The sequence below is a fragment of the Protopterus annectens genome, chromosome 5.part0 (genome assembly GCF_019279795.1).
Source record: "Protopterus annectens isolate FY-2018-M chromosome 5.part0, PAN1.0, whole genome shotgun sequence".
Taxonomy (NCBI): Eukaryota; Metazoa; Chordata; order Ceratodontiformes; family Protopteridae; genus Protopterus; species Protopterus annectens.
This window is the reverse complement of record NC_056735.1, coordinates 1,779,234,561-1,779,245,934: the sequence shown is the minus strand read 5'-3', so window position 1 is coordinate 1,779,245,934 and position 11,374 is coordinate 1,779,234,561. Positions and strand designations below refer to the sequence as shown.

The following is an 11,374-nucleotide window of genomic DNA, read 5'->3' as shown; positions in this document are numbered from 1 at the left end:
AAGGCAATGTGATCTAAACAAGCTAGAGACCTGCTACAACAAAATCGCCAAATTCGCCACAGGGGAATCCTACCGTAGTCACCACTGTCTCTCACTTGCTGAACTGGGCTGGCTTGAACTCCCTCACCTCCTTCAGTGGTATCAACTCTCACTCGCCCACAAACTAGTAAACCATCCACTAAATGTCCCATCCCTCCAGAATCTAATCCAACCCTATCACACCACCAGACCAGTAAGATCCAGCAGCAAAAATCACTTGCAGATCACTAAGGCCAATAACTCTGCTGGTGAAGCACTATTCTCTTGCGCCATAGCCAAATTATGGAACTCACTCCCACCCACAATTACCTCCATACCATCATGCACCCACTTCAAAACTTTACTAAAAGCGCAACTAAAAACATGCTGGCTATGCCCTTGCAACTCCCACTCTAATATTATCCACCCCATCCAACCACTACCTTTCTTTCCACTCCACTAACTACCTTGATTATAGCAAGCTCAGATGCTCATAAGCCAGTACTTATTATACAGCACAAACTGCTTCTTCTTGTAACATTTGTTAATGTCTGGTATGCACTTCACAGATAAAGATTCTAGTTGTCTACTGATGTACTATGTTCTTCATCTGGAAATATGTTGTAAGTAATTGCTATGTAAATTGTTATTCACTATGTAATCCAATGTATATACTGTCTGTTTATTTTAACTGTGGAGCTTTTCTCCCCGGGCCTCCACTGAAAATGGACCTACATCCAGTCGGACACTCCCGGTCAACAAATTTAAATAAATAAATAAATGTGGAAAAGTTGGTGCTACAGTGTTAAAGTGAAGGTGATGGTACAAGTGATTTCTTATGTAGCATTATATTTGTCTTCTAGTGAGCTAAAGATTTATTTTTTATTATTTTTTGAGGAAATGTGCAACACGAATGCCTTTTCTGCAGTTGGGATGTGTTGACAGTGAGTTGTTTTATGAATGAATTAATAACTAATTAATAATTAGTGCAGCAGATTACAGTTACAGAAAGGTCTTTGATTAGTAGTTTGCTAACAGTGCTGGCATCCAACTGGGCCCTTGTTTTCAGAAAATTATTCTTTTTTATGCTTTCAGAGTGTCTTATATTCAAGAGGAGGAGGAGGCAATGAACATTTTTTTTAATGGACCAGTAAAGATCTGCTGATAAAACAACCCGACAACCAAGTTACCAACAATAGGCCCCCATATAGAGCTTGACCTAAATTGCACCTCTCCAGCTTCAGGTAAGCAGTTCATAGTTAGATCACATTACAGAATAATATAACCTTAAAATATATAATACAGGTTACTGTGAGGGGCTTTGCCTATCTGTCCTAGCCCCTATTATATTTAGCAGTCTCCAGGTAACATGTAACACAAAGTATCAGCAAATAACCAAGATGTATTCAGTGACTTACACATTTCAGTCAATGTTTGGCAGGAGATTGATTGCTGAAACATTTGTATGAATATAAATGGCAAATATCTTTGTAGTACAATGAACACTTTTGAAAATATTGACACAGTGTGTAAAGATAGATAAGATACTGTGCAAATGTTTGAAAACTTCATTGTAACTTTAAGAGATCTCCTCCACAGAAGATTAATTGGTATTTTTCATACTGCCTGCAGTCTTTAGCTATTTTGGGCTCTCCAAAAATATTGAGCTTTCCAGCTTGAATGGTTCATAGGTGTATACTAGGGTAGTAACCACTAGGGCCCTTAAAAGCCTAGCCATGCAACCAAATGTGACCCACACATTTAATTTATATTCGATTTATAAGGAGTTATTAATGCTTCACATGGTTAGGGAGCCTGTTCCAGAGAATGGAAATTCTTCTCTGAGAAACATATCTGTCTCTCCAACAAGTCCTACTTATGTTGCAAACAAAAATTTAAGAATCTAGGAGTTCTGATGCTGTTTATTTTGCAGATGTGCAAAAGATTCATCAAAACATTGTCCAGGGATACCTCTCAGTAATCTGTATGATATCGAGTAAAGAGACAGTTCTTTGAGGCAATCAGCATAGGACATTGGGTTTATTCTCTTCTACTGTTTTTGTAATGAACTTTTGTGGATGTTCCATTTCCTGCATGTGTCTGGGTAGGTGCATACCGTAGGGGGCATTATACTCTGTGATGGACAGGTGAGAGCCAAGTACAGTGGTATGGTGACCTCTCTGGACCTAGATTCCATGCCCTTGCTTATACGTTGAGCAACATAGAAGGATTTTCTTACTACCTTGGACACATGTTGGTCAAAGACTACATTAATATTTACATGGGTTTCCTGATCCCTGACTAATTAATCAACTTTTATGGGTGTTTTATTGATGATGTAGTTGCCCGGGGTGACAGACTTCACAGAAGGTACTGTAATTCATCTCTTGGTAATGAGTTTTAAGCCATGGCTTTATCACCAAGGATTTGCCTGTATTAGACCTTCCTGAAGGATGTTCTCATCTTGGGGGTATTAAATGACTGCTTCCAGTTTGCAATCATCTGCAAACTTGATTAGCCATAGGCCTTTGACATTGGCTTTGACATCCAATAAGTGGATGCCAAAGAGAAATGGGCCTAGCACAGAGCCCTGGGGGACTCCACTGGTGACCAGCCTCTTTGTGGAGGTGGCCTCACCAATACTAACCTCTGGAGTCCTACCAGTGAACCAGCTAGCTATCCATTTTGTTATAAAGGGGTTTATACCTAGTTCTGTAAGTGTGTTGACAATACTCGAGTGGAGTATTGTATCAAATGCCTTAGCCATGTCAAGGTAGACAGTATGCACCATTTTCCCCTCATCCATTGCCTTAGTCACCATTTCAAGGAAATCCACCAGATTCAGTAAGCATGATCTTCCTTTGACAAATCCAAACAGGGTTGGATCCAGTGTTTGGAAGTCTCCTGTGTCCTTGTTGATAATTTCCATAATTTTTCCATAACTTTGCAAATAAGACTAGTTATACTAATGGGTCTGTAGTTTCCAGGATCTGTTGAAGGTCCTCTCTTATGAAAGGCAATGGCTGTTGCAGTCCTGTATTCATGTGGCACAAAGCCTGTTTTAAGACTATAGTTAAATAATGATTAAATAATGACTCCAGGGGTCCTGATAAGTCATATTTTAGATTATTCAGGAGGCATCTTGGGATGCTGTTGTGGCTCATTGAGGCCATGTTTTTGGTTTTAGTTAATACAGCAAGGACATGCTCCCTGTTTATAACTGGAGGGATTATGTTTGAGGGTATTATTGGGGTGATGGTTGGTGGTGAAAGGAAGGTAAAAGATGGAACTGAATTTGTCTGATAATAGGTTCTCTATATTACCAGGCTTGGTGAATGTGGCACCATTAACCACCAATTCAGCACATTGCCATGTGGTGCCCTTGAGGTTTATGATGTAGCTGTTGAAGGTCTTATGGTTATCTTTCACCTGGGAGGCTATCTTAGCCTCAATGGTGACTTTGCTTGACCTAATTTTCCCTCTTTGTTGCCTATTTATTTTGATGACAGAGTGTTTGTCTTTATGGGAATTACCCTTCCGGATTTTTGCCATAATTTTTGTCCTTTTGTTGTATATCCTGTCTAATTTGGGATGCCACCAGGGCAGTTTGTTTCTGGGAGTAGCCCTGGACTTATTTCTGATAGGTACAGCAGTCTATGCAGCCATTGACATGGTTGTATAAAGTTTTGGAGAGCAATTCAGCATAGGCCGGTGTGTTCTCTGAGTTTGCAGGGATATTGAATTTTGACAAACTATCACTTAGTAACAGGTAATTTGCCTTAGAATAGTTCCTAACAGTTACTTGTATTAATGAAATTGCAGAGCTGATTATGATTTTGAAAGAGACAATGCACAAGTTACAGTTGGGGATCATAAACAAACGTTTGTTTGAGTTTAATGTTTTAAGCAGGGAAGAAAAACATAATCTCCCTGCACCTCCTACCATGAGAAGAGCTGCACAGTCCTATTTAATATATTCAGGCAAAAGGCAAACAGCTGGTTTGTGCAAAAAAAAAAAAAAAAATATATATATATATATATATATATATATATATATATATATATACATATGAGAGAAAATAGTTTTCCTTTCTTGATCTTTTGTAACTTTGATCTGTAGGGCAGTAGCATAGCTAGGATGGGGTGAGAGGGGCAACTGTCCCAGGTGCATAGTTATGGGGGGGTGCAATCAGCCTATCCCAATCACTCTTTAATGCATTTGCAGACAAACCTGAGTGCTTTAGCTCTCTGTGGGTTGTCTAAACTGTAGCAAGCAGTTTGCTACAGTTTAAAAGTAAAAAAAAAAAATAAATTACCTAAAACTTGAGCAGTAGAGTACTCTGTGTAGGTAGGGTGTAAGCTGTAGCAACTGTTTGCTATATTTGTAGCAAGCAGTTTGCTACAGTTTAAAACAGTTTAAAAAGAAATGTTTTTTTCTTTTTCTTTTTTTTTTTTTTTTAACTAAAACATGATTGCTGAAGGACACTGTGCAGGCAGGTATTACATTTGTAGCAAACAATTTGCTACAGTTTAAAAGAAAAAATGCTTTTTTTCAATAAAATATGCTAAAGAAGTGCTGGGGACAGGGAATAGAAATGGGAATTGAATGGCTGGGGCGGGGGTCATGTCACTGGCCACCTTGTTGGTGTGCCAGTAGAAGGATTGTCTTTTTTTTTTCTGAGTGGGAGGTGTGAAGACCTAACTGTAATAAGCTGGTCTCTTCCAGCTTGTCACAGTGAAGTGCATTTTTTTCTCTTCAATTGAAATGCTGAGGGGTTAAGGCGCTGGTACATGTTAGCAGCTCAGGCCGCTAATTGAACCATCTACACTTCTGCTTTAAGGCATTCAGTATTCTATGTGTTTGAAGTTCTTAATGCCAGTTTTTAATCATGACATTAAGAATATTAGATCATATAGAGGAGAAGTTTATATACATATAGAGATATAAATATACATTAGATATAGCTATAGATATATACATGTAAATTGTGTGTGTGCAAGTGTGTGTGCATATAACACACTTGTTCATCCACACACCCATACACACACATGCACATATTTTTATTGGTGCAGCACAAAATGGGCTGACCTTGCAAAATAAATCAAAATGGAAAGGTATTCAGTCCTTTTCTTTCTAGAGATACACTATCTTTCTCAGTGCTGAGAGTCTTTGATATTGCATCCTCTTCAGATTCAGAAACATTACTGCCTGCATAAAGTCCTATTTACCTCTGGCAGTAGTCATTCAGAAACAGCCATACAGCTGTGCTGTTATGCAGTAAAGTGCAGCATGGGTTGTTGCTCTTATTTACAGCAAATGTGAATGAGACATTCCAGGGGTACAGCAAATGATAATGAGTCATGCTGACTCCCCAAAAATGCCTACAGTAAGTGATTTATGCAGCTGAATAATTCAAAGAACTGCTTGGCTGCATAAATCAGTACCACCCCCCGCTTTAATTAAGATGGACAGCATTTCACATTTACCCATTACATTCAGTGGGAGAGATCTCATTAGAGGTTCATACCAGAGGAGTTAAGAAGACAAGTAGATATTTGTATGTGTGTAGCTACCTGTGTGGTTGCAGTTGGGAGTTAGTCAGGGGATAGGTATGGTAGGCATGTGTTTGCATGTGCATGTGTGTCTATGTGTGTGTGGGTGAATGGAGGAGTGTGTCCATGAGTAAGACTGGATGGAGGAGGATGTGATATTCAGTGAGTCTGTGCATGTATGTGAGTGTGTGTATACATGTGCATGTGTGTGTGTGGGTGTGTGGATGAATGGATGAGTGTGTCCATGAGTACGATCAGGTGGGGGAGGATGTGATGTTCAGTAAGTGAGAATATATGTGGGGGATTCCATATCCCTCAAACCCCTACCAGACTAACGGACAATGGCTGTAATATGGAGCAGTGAAACTAAACACCAGGATCATGTAATATTCACTCTGTTAATTAATTAATTTAAAAAGTTAGAACAACCAATTTTGCAGCAAGAAGCTACAACTGCAAACATACAGTCCGAGACTCTAACATCTAGCATTATTGACTGAATGCTTTTACCTGTGTCAGGAAATGGTCATTATAGAAGGCAATTTCATAGACATCCCGTTCAATCAGTGGCAGTTGAGAAGTATGTAGTGTGTGTGTGTGTGTGTGTGTGTGTGTGTGTGTGTGTGTGTGTGTGTGTGTGTGTGTGTGTGTGTCTGTGTGTTTGTTTTTATGTGTGCATGTGTGTGGCAAAATGAATGAGGGTGGTGCCCATGCCAATGTGTTACATGGGCAGCCAGAGATTAGTGCAGCAAACTGCTTGTTAGTGCTTGGAGTAATCACAGTGCAATCCGTAGATCTGCAAATTAGCCTATAATGATTCCTTTCCTCATTGTGGCTAGTATATCTCTGAATCACTTGTATTCACAATTACATTAAAGGGCCCATTTTGCCCTAGCCTTACCGCTTGCACCTGGACTCTTTCTGAATCCCACTCCAAGTAACTCTGTCCCCAGAATGCATAACAACACAAAGTCAACTACAGTCTTTGTAGCTTGATATCTTTTACTGCCAGATCTTTATCTTGTGAAACAAATACAAAGTCTTTTACCAGAATCTTTCTGGTCAGACAGCCTCCAGATCTCCATTACTAGGACTTTCAGTGGTAATTATCAATCTCTCACTGGGCTTCTGCCTCAAACACAACTACTCCAGCCTTGGTCAGTCTCTATGTCAGTAACAGTACTCCAGAAAAGTATTCCAGACTCTTCTGAATACACACAGTGACTTCTGCAATATTAGAATGACCCTGTCCTTAAAAAAGCATGGGATGATAGCTGATTTCAGATGCCTTCAAGCTCAGGTATCGCAGCTTAAAAGGACCAGGCCCCATGACTTTGCCGTAGTGAGCTCTCCCATGCAAGCGATATTACTTCCTGGCTGAATAGTCAAACAAACCTAATTCTAGCACTAGCTCATCCAAATTCTGATTTATGTCCCTTATCTGTTGAGTGCTTACCCAGTGGAACCACCATCCTAAATTTCAGATAAAACCCTGGCATAAACACATCAGCTTCAAACCTGCTGGAAAGACAATGAGGCCTAGACAGACCATCAACGAACACTGTAATGCTGTTGAATTGAAAAGTGGAATGGTTAGAGTGCTGCAGACCATCTGCAGATCTTTTAATTGTCTTCCTTTTGTTGGTGAAGCCAACATGGAGGGCGTTGATCTATAACCAAGGTAAACCCTTGCCAAACAGATAATAAAATAGGAAACCAAATCCTATTTGAAATCCAGGCATTCCCTCTTTACAGTACAATATTCTGTCTCTGTCTTACTCAATTTCTTGATGAGATAAACTGAATGGTGCTCATCACCCACCTTTTGAATGAGCATTGCCCCCAGCCCAGTCTCTGAGGCATCTGCATATAGTGACTGGTTCTGAGAAGTCAGGAGGCACCAAGACTGCTTCTGCACAAAGACTTTATTTAAGTCTTTAAAATGTTTTTCAGCTGTTGGGGTCCATCTAATTCACTTAGTTAACTCCCCCTTGATCACATATGTAACAGGGCATGCAGTGGAGGTAAATTGAGTTTGAAATGTTGATAATATTCAGCAAGTCCCAAGAAAGACCTTATCTGTTTCTTTAGCTGAGGAACATGACAGTCCTTCATGATCTCACACTTCTCTCTTTGTTTCTTGATTAATCCCTTCCCAATTGTATATCCAAGATATTTTACCACTTTCCTTTCCTCTATACACTCTGGAATGTTAACATTGAGCCTGGAAATCCTTAGCTAATTTAATAGTGATTGCACCTAAAGAAGATTGGATTCTTTCAGTGGTCATCTGCCAACTCTGTGACCTTGAGCAAGTCACTTAACCAGACTTTGCTCCCAGGCTGTTCCTGTAAAAGAAGTGTGTGTCCAGTGGGCCTACTTGGTTAACAAATGGGAATTACTATTATTACTATTATCATTAAGGTGAGAATATCATTGTTCCAAGTGGATGACAATGTCATCCAGATAGGCTGCAACATAGGTTTGGTGAGGCTTCTGCAACTGGAACATTAGTCTCTGAAATGTGGCCAGAGACTCATGGATAGTAAATGAGATGACAGTATAGTGGAACAACCCATTTGCCATAGAAAACCCAGTATTATCTTTAAACACATTTGATAAGGGTTCTCCCATTAGCCTTTTCCTAAATTTAGGGTAGTTAAGAGCCTAGACTTCATTAATCACTCTACCAGCTCATTTACCCTGGGCATAAGGCAGTTGTCAAACTTGTAGATGCTATTGAGTTTTCTGAAGTCATTACAAAATGGGACCATACCACCTAACCTAGGGATTACTACAGTAGGATTGTTCCAGCTTCTATGGACACTTCAATAACTCCTAGATTCAGCATTTTATCTACTATCTGACTGCCTGTTTGTGGGCTTCTGGTACCCTGTCAGGTCTTAGGTTAAATTATCCTCCTAGAACTGTGTCTGCATGATGTTTAATAAGAGTTGCCCTACCCATCAACTTTGAAAGGATGGCTTTGCCCCAAAGAAGGAACTGCTGCATTTCTTGCATTTGAGGTTTTGAGAGGGTTTCATCTACCACCACTTTAAGGATAGACAGCATTCACTTCTCTTGTTCAAAGTTCATGACCTCAGTTATCCATACTTAACACTGTTATGTGCCTCTCTTTTCAGGGATTTAGAACATTTTAATTGAAGATTCTCTCATTACCCACTTGGTCAGGAATTCTTCGGTTGTAGAGATAAGACTTTGCCTCCAACCAGAAGCTCCCTGTTTCAGACATTTCTTTTAAAGACTTATTGTTGGCTTACTTGTGTTGTCTCCATATGCCAACACACAATGTGCAGAACCACTTTCAGTCTTTAATGTAGATCTGTATAATACCCTTTGACACTCATAAAAGGTATCTTGTCTGTATGCTCCCACGTCTTCCTTCCATGGCCCTCTGGGCTACATACTATATAACAATTCAAAGAATTGCATAGAGGTTTGAAGAGTTTTTCAAACTTAGAACATTAAATAAGGTAACAGTTGGTCACAGTCTTTTCCAGCTTTCCTTAACATAGATTTCAAGTTTCTCTTAAACTTTGCCATGAACCCATCTATCTAGGTGTGATACAAAAATCACGAAGGCACGAAGTTCTCCCAAAAGGTTTATTGAAAAACAAACCACAGCAACCTGCAGAACACTGCGACCAACACTGACCTAGGTTTCGTCGTAAGACTTCCTCAGAGTGTTGGTAATCACTTAATTTAATGGCAACAGAGGAACAAGTAAGTGTGGTAGATGTAGTACTTGCCCCCATGTCATGAAAACAGGAAGTAAACTTACAGTTAACAGTATAAATATTAGAATTAATGGCAAATTTAACTGTCATTCTGTTAATGTGATCTACTTAGCTAAATGTGACAAATGCATGGCATTTTATGTGGGAAAGACATGTAGGAAATTTAGGGAGAGAATCAAGGAGCATGTCCTAGATATTCAACATCAAAAACCCACAAATGCCCTTGCTCGTCACATAATAGAACATAAAGATCATAAATTTTCATTTTGTGTACTAGAACAGTTAGTTCAGGATCCACAGGGTAGGTTAACAGAATACCATTTAGATGTGTGTGAAATCAAATGGCAGATGATATTAAATGCACATTTTTATCCAGGGTTAAATGAATTTATAACTATTAAACCATATCTCAGACTCAAAAATTTACTAGGGAAATAAATAATTACATTTAATGGTTGTCCGGTATAACAAATTAAGTTTGATATTGTGTTGCACTATTGATAAATGGTATGAATTAAAATATCACTTTTCATACACATAATATCATAGGTAGCATTTATTAGATTTAGAAAAATGTATGAGAAAGTATGGAGTATGCTGTAAGATTTTTTATACAATGTATTAGGTGTTTTTTAACATTTCTAACAGTTTATATGTGTTATGTACAATATTTTATTCATATGTATAAATTTTTATGTATTTGAAAGCAGTATAAAGTAATAACATAAAGATAGGACCTTAAATGACATACAGCATAGTATTTTTTTAGGTTGGTTGTATGAATGAATTTAATATATTGATTTAAAGGAGTAATAATATGGAGCAACTAATTAATCAATTTATACATGGTTAGTATAAATTAAGTGATTACCAACACTCTGAGGAAGTCTTACGACGAAACCTAGGTCAGTGTTGGTCGCAGTGTTCTGCAGGTTGCTGTGGTTTGTTTTTCAATAAACCTTTTGGGAGAACTTCGTGCCTTCGTGATTTTTGTATTAGTGGACTGGTTACTTGGTTCGGTATCTAGGTGTGATACACTGAGGCTCTTAGTTATTTTACTTGACGGCTTTCACACAAGTACCTCATAACTTGGACATGAAGCATGTACCTTCATCCATCAGGATCTCCTTTGATACCCTACCTGAGCTTTATCTTCTGGTAAATATGTATGTATACACCTTTCAAAAACATATTAAACAATGACACAACCATATTAACTCAATAAGAGCTGCCATTATGTCAGGAAAAAAACAGATCAAACAATGGTGAAACTATATTAACAGGATGTACAACAGTTCACTGTAAAAGGAACAACTATTTACAGAATGTACACCATCCAGCTCATAAATATTGTGACCTTCAGAGAACAGTTAAATATAAAATGATTGAAGTGCTGCCATTGTATAAGGAGGCAGCGATATGTACCTCCATTCTTAAAGGAGTATGTTATGTGCTTGAATGTTTTCAGGAAAGGTTGTCTAGGTGTTCTGCCAATGACACCATTCTTTGTTTCCACAGTGTAGAACAGAGGAATTTAACTATGCTTGCCAGAACCCAAATAGATCTAAAATTGGGATGGGCCCTGAACTTAGCTTAGGCCTAATGTCAAACACTCAAAATTCCCAATCTAGTGTGATTGGTAATTCAAAAATCTCAGCCAGTTTCTGCACAAGAATGTCCTTGTATAGTCTAATCTTAAGGCAGTCTAAAAAGTGTAGATATTGTCCACCTCTTCTTGACCACACTTCCAGCATCTCCTATTGGGCTTTATACACATTCTCATACTCCTACCAGGAGTTTGATTCCATCTAAAAATAATTCTTGTCTGTTGGTCACTGTATTTGGGCCATTTACTGAGTTTCCTTAAAGCCCCCCCCCCAATACTTAATCCCATTGTTGGTTGTTCAAATTGACTTTCTTCTGGACTTTCCATCTGTTTCTCCAATAAACACTTCCTTGTTATTGCTTTGCTCTTCCAAGGATCTCATTAGATTAGTCCTAATTTAGCAAGTCTGGCATGGCACCATTTATCCCATGGGAGAACT

The 11,374-nt window shown here is 38.7% G+C and overlaps 1 protein-coding gene across 1 annotated transcript in view; it reads left to right on the top strand.

Moving 5' to 3' along the window:
- The first annotated feature begins 1,198 nt into the window (after positions 1 to 1,198).
- LCP1 (lymphocyte cytosolic protein 1) overlaps positions 1,199 to 11,374 on the top strand; it is a 550,854-nt gene continuing 540,678 nt past the window's right edge. Inside the window, exon 1 of the mRNA XM_044071582.1 lies at positions 1,199 to 1,262. The gene's annotated coding sequence lies outside the window, so the exon portion shown is untranslated. The remainder of the gene's footprint in view (positions 1,263 to 11,374) is intronic.